The 8,092-nt window shown below is 46.9% G+C and overlaps 1 protein-coding gene across 1 annotated transcript in view; it reads left to right on the top strand.

Moving 5' to 3' along the window:
- The window catches only part of ERICH6B (glutamate-rich 6B), a 32,744-nt gene that overhangs the window by 4,504 nt on the left and 20,148 nt on the right, over positions 1-8,092 (top strand). The window lies entirely within an intron of this gene.

Here is an 8,092-nt window from a genome sequence, read left to right as displayed (position 1 = left end):
ATCTGCTTGTTCTGCTCCCCTCTTTGCCTCTGGTGAATTCTCTCACCCCCTGTACCTCTGGCCTGTACCCCAGTTCTGTATGAATAAATAAATAAATCTTTAAAAAAAAAAAAAGAAAAAGAAAAAGTCCAAAGAAAATCATTAAGAGAGAAAACATTAAGGAAAAGTACAAACAAAAAATCCTATAAACTGGGGGTTCTCCACAATATCCCAGTATCATGAACTTCGCAACATTTTTTAAAGCAGAAAGATGTTTCTTCTTTTTTCTTCTAACCAATATTATCTTTTTGTTCCTTTTCCAACAGAAACCTATGTGCCTTATTCATCACAAATCCCGTCTGATTATAAATCAAGGTAATAGCTTTGCGATGTGTCCGGTGGAACTCAGGCTTAGCGAGGACGCTACACCATCCCAAACACAGGAAGTGGGAAGGGTTAGGCTGGGGGAGGAGCTGGGTAGCAGCTCCGTGGCGAGGGGCTCAGAGGGGTGCAGTCCCACTGAGGGGTTCCTTCACACACCACCCACAATGGGTGTCCCGCTACTGCACCCCTGTGCTACTTACTCACTCACAAGATGAAAGACAGCTATCAGGGTAGGGTCCTGGGCACCCAGAACTACAGAGATGAAAGGCTAGAGTGATCTGAGGCCAGAGGGAAGGCCTGAACTGGGGAGAGACAGCAAGGCGCCATGGGCAGTGCCAGTGGGGAAGATGGATAACTGCCCAAAAGGATGATGCAGTCTTCCTTTTTCAGGTGCATTTCAAGGTCTACATTTCTGAGTATTTATTATTTACTCAGGGGCACTCGTGATACAGTCAACACATACCTACAGAACAAAGAATGAATGCCTTCTATGTGTTCCTAGAAACCCGTGGGGTAAGGGGGGGTCACAGGCTTCTGATTCACAGACATGCCCTTGTGCTTCATCCCCAGAGGGCAGCTAGGAGATGGAGATCATTAGTCTCCACTGGTGGGATGACAGTGGTTAAGAGCAAGCAGGGGCTCACAGAAGATGGGGTCACAGGAATATGCCCGCTTTTTTCTGATTAAACCTCCATCTTCTCTGAAGAAATGCTACAGGCAAGCAGAATGTGGAATGACATGGTCAAAATACATAAAGATAAAAACTGCCAGCCAAAAATACCCTCTATCAGATAGGAGGGGAAAATAAAGGCCTCTCAGACAAACAGAAGGTGAAGGAGTTTGCAAGCACTAGACTCCCCCAGAATGGCTGGGGACTGTCACCTATGACACGGTGGTTATTGTAGTAGTGGTGTCTGGGCAGAGTGACTGGCCAGGGCCATCACATATCTTCCGTTCACCTGTCAACAGACAACAACTCAAAAGAAGTGTGTGGTTAGCACTGGGAGGTTTGTTCAAGGCCCTTTCAGAGCTGTTGCTAGATTAGCAACTAGAGAAGCACAACTATGTGTTTGGACAGTTAGGCCAAGGGCAAGCTCAGGAATCTTCTCATTTATCTTGTTGCTTTTGTGCTTTCACCCCCTGCCCGCATCTCCCTGCTGCCAGAGAGTCTACTTACTTTACGCAGCTAACTGATCCATTCTCAGAGAATGAAGAAGAATGGCTGCCCTGGAAAGAGAAGAGCACACAAACGGAATGGACCTACAAGGGCAGTGTGGGTAAGGGAAGCCACGCCATGGCAACCAACACCCACGGGCTCCAGGGCTGAGGGCAGAACATTTATTGCGTCCCATGTAAGTGAAATGTCCTGGCTCTGGCAGTGCCAGTCATGCCAATGATACAGATTCTTCCTTGTGCCACCTGAAGCCTTATTTTGAGTAAGAAATTAGCCTATAGTCACCTCCACCCCAGATGCCCCTCACATCAACAAAGTACTGAAAGAAGCAACCTCTTCAGTTCCCCCTCCACACCCACACACTCCTGTCTTGATTAGTCTTCCTATTCTTGTTTCACATGAACACAGGCCCTGTTAGCCCCAGACTGACTCCCCGGGTGACAGACAATCACATGGACATTGGTGACAGGGACTCAGGCCACCCTAGACCCAAGTGCAGTCAGCATGCAGTCAAAGCCAGTTGTGATTCAGAACCAGCCCAATCCACCCATGATGTGAACTTGTGGCCACCATTGGGAGTTACCCAAGAGACTTCGCAAGATTGCACTGAGGATGTTTTGGGTTTTTTATTTTTTGAGATTTATTTATGCAAAAAATATATATATTTATGCATATAGAACTGGGGTACAGGCCAGAGGTGCAGGGTAGGTGAGAGGATTCACCAGAGACAGAGTGGGGAGCAGAACAGGAGACTGATGAAGTACACTGCTGAGGGGAGCAGCGGGCAGGTCAAGAGAGGTCTGCTGCACCATGTGGGTCACCTCCAGGGTGGGGATCGAACTCGCACTGAAGCAGCTGCGGCTAGCTTGCAGTGCTGCACTTTAGCCCACTGTGCCACCAGGGAGGGCCGCTCTGAGGATCTTAATCCTCTATCCAGTCTAGCCCAAAAAGGTCCCTCACTCAAGTATCCTGGGGATGGAATGTTGAATAGCATTCCTCACCATTATTCCTAATTTTAATCCAGCCTTCATAAGCCTGATCCATCACGAATCCACAGATCATGTCCTGTCTGAAGTCATGACAGTGCTCCATTAGATTCCCCTGTCACCTCACCTTTCTGCCGCCATCTGTGCCTGCTATATTGTGTAGCACAGTATATTGTGTAACTGTGGTTAAATGAAAGTAGAAGCCAGAAAACCTGTAAGAGAGAATGGAGTGATAGATATAGGTCCCAGAAACTAGGGTCCATCACACACACAGGATGAGTACTTTCCAGGCTGAGGAAGTTCACCCAGGAATCTCATCAGGAAACATGTTCTGATGGAGCCCCAAAAACCAGAACCACTTCCGTCAGTAAGCATGACAGCTAGGGAAAATCTGAGCATTTATCTAAATATTCTCAGGTAGAATTCTGAGAGTCATTTACTGGGTAATTGCCTGGAAAGGGCCAGTGCTAAGTCTGAAAAGATGTGGCAGAGGTAAGAGAAGGTTGGGTGTGGGAAGGGAGGAGCAAGAGCCTGTTCAAACCTGGGACCCACCTCCAGAGAGAGGTCCTTCAGAAATCATTGTTTTAATTGATCTGTTCCTTCATCACCCTGCTAGTCTCTAAGTTTAATTTACAGAGCTAATCACGTCTGTGTCTAAGGTAAGTCTTAAGCACCCTGCTTATTTGGTCCACAGGAGTATGTTTTACAGCCAAGTGTCTTTCCAACACTAAGCTCCTGTCTCTATGTCTATAAACATTTGTCTGTATATCTATAAAAATCTAGCCACTCACATTACATGCCTGCTGATCAAAATCTGTGATGTGAGAGGCCAGGACCAAAGGTGTGGTCTGTGCTGCAGCCTCTAAGCCAAGATTAGGGACACACCCTAGGTTCGTGGAATTATGTGAAGGGATGGTGGTTAGGGCATAGTTTAAAATGCAAGAAAAAGCAAGTAATTTCTTAAGAATTGCAAGAAATTCATAGAGAGCTTCCTCCATGAATACTTTATAGGGGATTTAGCATGTATATTTCTGGGAAACACCAGTAATCACTGGGCAAACATTGCCAGCAATAGGTGCATGACTGCATCTGGCCTATAGAATGGGTTCATAGGACAGAGACTTCTTTCAGAGGGTGAAAAGTCTGAGAGAAAGGGCTGGAAGGGTACAGGGGTGAGCCAGGAAGTTGGGAGCCCCAGGAAGGTAGAAGAGTCCCAAGCCAAGTAAAGAGGAAGTAGAGGAAAAGTGACACAAGGAAAACCATCTGTGTGTGATGGGGAAAGCATTCCTGCCACAAAGGAAAGCCAGTTCTCCGACAGTTGGAGCACAGAACACTGGGATTCCCAAGTGTGGCAGATGCTAAACAGAACCAGTCCAGAGCACAAGGTACCTATCCACCTGTTGGAGAAACACAGGCAAGCACGGCAGAAGCAGTCCTCTAAGTGCTAGATGTACAGTACCAGGATCAGCAAAAGTGAGCAGAGATGGGTGGCTGTTAGCACTGCTGTTCCCTGAGGTCTAAGACAAAAATCCTCATAAAAGTACAGAACCTGGCCCTCCCTGGTGGCGCAGCGGGTTAAAGCACAGCACTGAGAATCTGAAGCCGCTTCCGCATGAGTTCGATTCCCGCCTGCCGCCTGCCCTGGAGGAGACCACATGGCGAGCCAGACCTCTCCTGACCCGCCCGCTGCTTCCCTCAGCAGTGTACTTTGTCAATCTGCCTGTTCTGCTCCCCACTCTGTCTCTGGTGAAGCCTCTCACCGCCCCTGAGCCTCTGGCCTGTACCCCAGTTCTGTATGCACAAATAAATAAATAAATCTTTTAAAAAAAAAAAAAAGTACAGAACCTTCCATTATATACTTTGCTGGATATAGACCAGACAGCCCCCATGATTCCTACCTAGGTCCCATTATGCCCTTCTTGGGGCACTCTTGACAACGGATCACCAGAGACACCCACTTCCCACAGTGACAGTTATATACTCCATTATGTGTCTATCTGGTCCCAAAGCCACTGTCTCTGGTTCCTATAGCTATTCCTCCTATAGGAAAAGCACTGTCTCTAAGGCCTTCCCAACCCCAGGTTACTGTTTTATCCAGTCCTATGGTAAGTTAGCAAAGGAAAGGAGGGCAGCAGGGGCAGGAAGCACCCAACAGAAGCCAGCAGTGCCCTCCAACCCACTTTCCCTCTGTAGATTAACCTAGGGACCTGAGACCTTGAGTGTCCAGTGTGAACCCATTGGAATGTGTGAGGTTAAAATCATTCATAGTCACTTTTTCTGTTGTTGTTTTTTTCTTAACAGTAGCAGACTCAAAAAAAGAGCAAGAAATTCCAACGGATTTGCTAGCTGAGATACAAGCTGATTTGGAAGGTATATCCTTTAATCTTATAATTTTATGATGATTTTAAAAGACATGTGCTACAGAATGAGTATGCTCCCAGCCAAAGAGAGCGTTCTTTGGTTACTTTAGACTAGGTCAGCCTTAACTAAGGCCAATGCATTCTTCTCAGGGTTTACTGTCAAGGCTCAAAGCTCAGATTAAAAAGTAAAATGCCTTGTATTAAAGTGTTTTACATTAAAATTAAATTTTGCAAGGGAAGAAAGAACATTTGCCATTGGAGTTAGTAAGGAAGATAATGGATTGTCCATACTCTGTTCATTTCATGACATTTATTATATACCTACTGTACACTAGGCAAATATGGACAAAATCAGTGAGACCCTCTCAGCACTTAGACTCTAGTGGGCAAGATGAAATATGAGCAAAGGGAGGGGCATCAATATATCTTAAGCATTAAGCTACTGACTTCTAACCTGAAGATCATGGAAGCTTCTTATCCTAAAACATCTGGTCTCCATCGCAGACTCCCCTGACATTTAAGAAATGGTGTGTAGATTGATTAAAAGGTCCACGCTTTACCATAGTACATTCTGTTAATGATCCTTCCTGTTGTTTTGCAGCATATGTTAAAAGTGAAGAGTCAAGAGAAAAAGTACATGGTGAGAGCCCCGCACAATATATCCAAAGGCCCCTTCTCCCTGTGAAGTGCCCTGGTCAGGGGGAGGGCTGTGCTGGACTGTATACCCCATCCACCACCCAACCCCTCTCCAAAAGAGTTCTGAGCAATAGAATTTCCTTCAACTTATTCCATTTTCAGGTGGGTTTCAGCGGAGTGCTGCCCAAACTTTCAATGCACAGCGTGACCACCTGGGGATCTTGTTAAATACAGATTCTGATTCAGTAGGTCTGAGATCCTGCGTATCTAACAAGCCCCCCACTGCCCCCTGCATTTCTAATAAGCTTTCCACAGCAGTTATTACTGCTGATGCATCAGCCACACTTGAGTAGCAAGTTTCAGAACAGTTTATAAATTTGTATCCATAGCAACCCCCACACCAACCTATCCCTTGACCCACTTGTCAAGGAGTCCACTACATGAAGGACTGCAGAGGCAAAACAGACCTGCATTTCATCTGGGTGCTGCTTTATCAGCAGAGCTGGCTTGCCCATTTCTTAGAGCTGGTCTCTGGCTGGCTTGCTTCTGCTTCTCCCATCCCTTCCTCATCTACAACTGGGAACCTGTCCTGTGGGACAAATAGACACAGCCTAAGCATCTATGCCAACTCACCAAATGAGTGAGTTGTGGCTGTGCTGAGAAGAAGCATGAGGGGAGAGGCAGAGGTTGATGGGGAAGAATTAAGAATTATTCTCAATCATACGCCACTCTGGGGGAGCCTGTTTGCCAGGTATCCACTTCCATCAGCACCACTCCTGGGAGGCACCCTCAAGAAGAGTCTGGTGGTTCCCATTTACATAAATGAGGGGCAGTGTGACATGCTGGGACTGGCTCAGGTCCTGAATGCCAGGGCCACCATTCAACCTGGCCAGACACAGCATGGCCCTCCAACCTCCATCCCATAGAGAGCGACTGCCAGGAAAGATAATGACCTCACCAGAACAAAGGCAAAGGTTGACAGAAACCCCAAAGGGAAAGTTAATTAAGAATAGTCTCCACCGGTGCTTAATACTGCTGTTGCCTTCTTGGGACTGCCAAGTTATCTTCTTCCCTTGATAAATAGTTCTCCCCACTCAAATTAAATAGGAGTATTCAAGAAAGTCTATTAAAATATATTTGTCACACAGAACAGGAATCTGCTAACCTATCAGAGCCAGAGCCAGAGCCAAACTCTTATCCTCACCCAGGGCAGGCACATACTCAAAGAATCTCCAACCAGAGGGTGCAGCTCTGTCTCTCCAGACCCCTGTGCTACCAAGTTCTTTGTCTCCTCTCCGGTGACAAAAGGCATTTCATGGATGCCTGCTTGAATCCCCATGGATTCTTGCTGCTCCTTCCTCAGTGATTTGCAATACTTTCTGCCAGTAATTTCCACCACGGAAGAGTCTGGGGTCATACAGTATTTTTGAAATTGAGCTAAAAGGGCTCCCCTGCCTTTGCCAGGTAAGGGTACCCTGGTGGGGATGGTGTGCACCTGTGGGAACTGGCAGAAAAGAAAAGCTGGGGGATTCTCTTAGAGTGGGGTCCACAGCAGATGCAGCTTGTTTCTGTCAAGAGCAAACCCAGGCTGGAGTCGGAGCTCCACAAGCAGAAAGGCCCATGGGTCTGCCGCTGGCTGGCAGGGTGGAGTTCTTCATCCCACCTGGAGCCCTAGGCAGTACAAGTTTTTACCTCTAGGCCAAGCTTGGGAAATGGTGGAAAAATAACACATGTAGAGCCCATTGTCCTTCCTCTGCTCCAAAGCACAGTAGGAGCACAGAATCAATGGAACTCAGTCCTGCCCTGACCTGGTGGATCTTCAGAGCTCTCTGGATGGCCCAGCTGGAAGGGGTTATTGTTCTCCTGAAGCAGAGACAACAGGCCTCCATAATTTCCCCCAAGACCCAATTATCATGTGAAATCCCCTTCTTCAAGCTCTCCCCTCAGTTTCCATGCCTTCCCAGGAGCTAGGAAATGAGGCCCAATTATCAATTCCTCAATTCAACTTGCACCCCACCAACACCCCTCTCCTGACCAGAGTCAGGAGAATGTGGGCGACTATGAGAACAAAGGCATTCGTTATCTCTGATTGACTATAACTCTCTAGCTTGGGGATTCATCTCCAATTTAATTAGCAATTAGGAATCATATGCAGTTCTGAAAATTGGCAAGTTTTGACAAAACTGACATAAGACAGAAATGTTTCTCAAAATTTCCAAGAAAAAAGTCACACCCAAAATCAATCAATCTCAGAATAAAATTTTAACATCCTTCCCACAGCCTGGTAGGGTTCTCTGTGAGCTGGACCAGCTGGCCCTGCTGTGCCCCACCACACCCACCCATCTTCCTTCTTGCTGTCTCCTCCAGTGCTCCTCTCCAGACATGTTATGCCTCTTGCAATCTGTCAGATACCTCAGTCACACTTCCACCTCAGGGCCTTTGTGCGTACTATTCCAAAGCAGGAAAGCTGTTCCTGCCTCCATGCTTCTTCCAGGACCGTCTCAAATGTCACTATGTCAGCTGAAACTCTGGCCACCAGGAACACACACACTCTTAAGTCAGTCACTGAACCT

This window comes from Condylura cristata, unplaced genomic scaffold (assembly GCF_000260355.1).
Source record: "Condylura cristata isolate star-nosed mole 26May11 unplaced genomic scaffold, ConCri1.0 scaffold00010, whole genome shotgun sequence".
NCBI classification, from domain to species: Eukaryota; Metazoa; Chordata; class Mammalia; order Eulipotyphla; family Talpidae; genus Condylura; species Condylura cristata.
The sequence above is the reverse complement of the archived record's forward strand: the minus strand, read 5'-3'. Positions and strand labels throughout refer to the sequence as shown.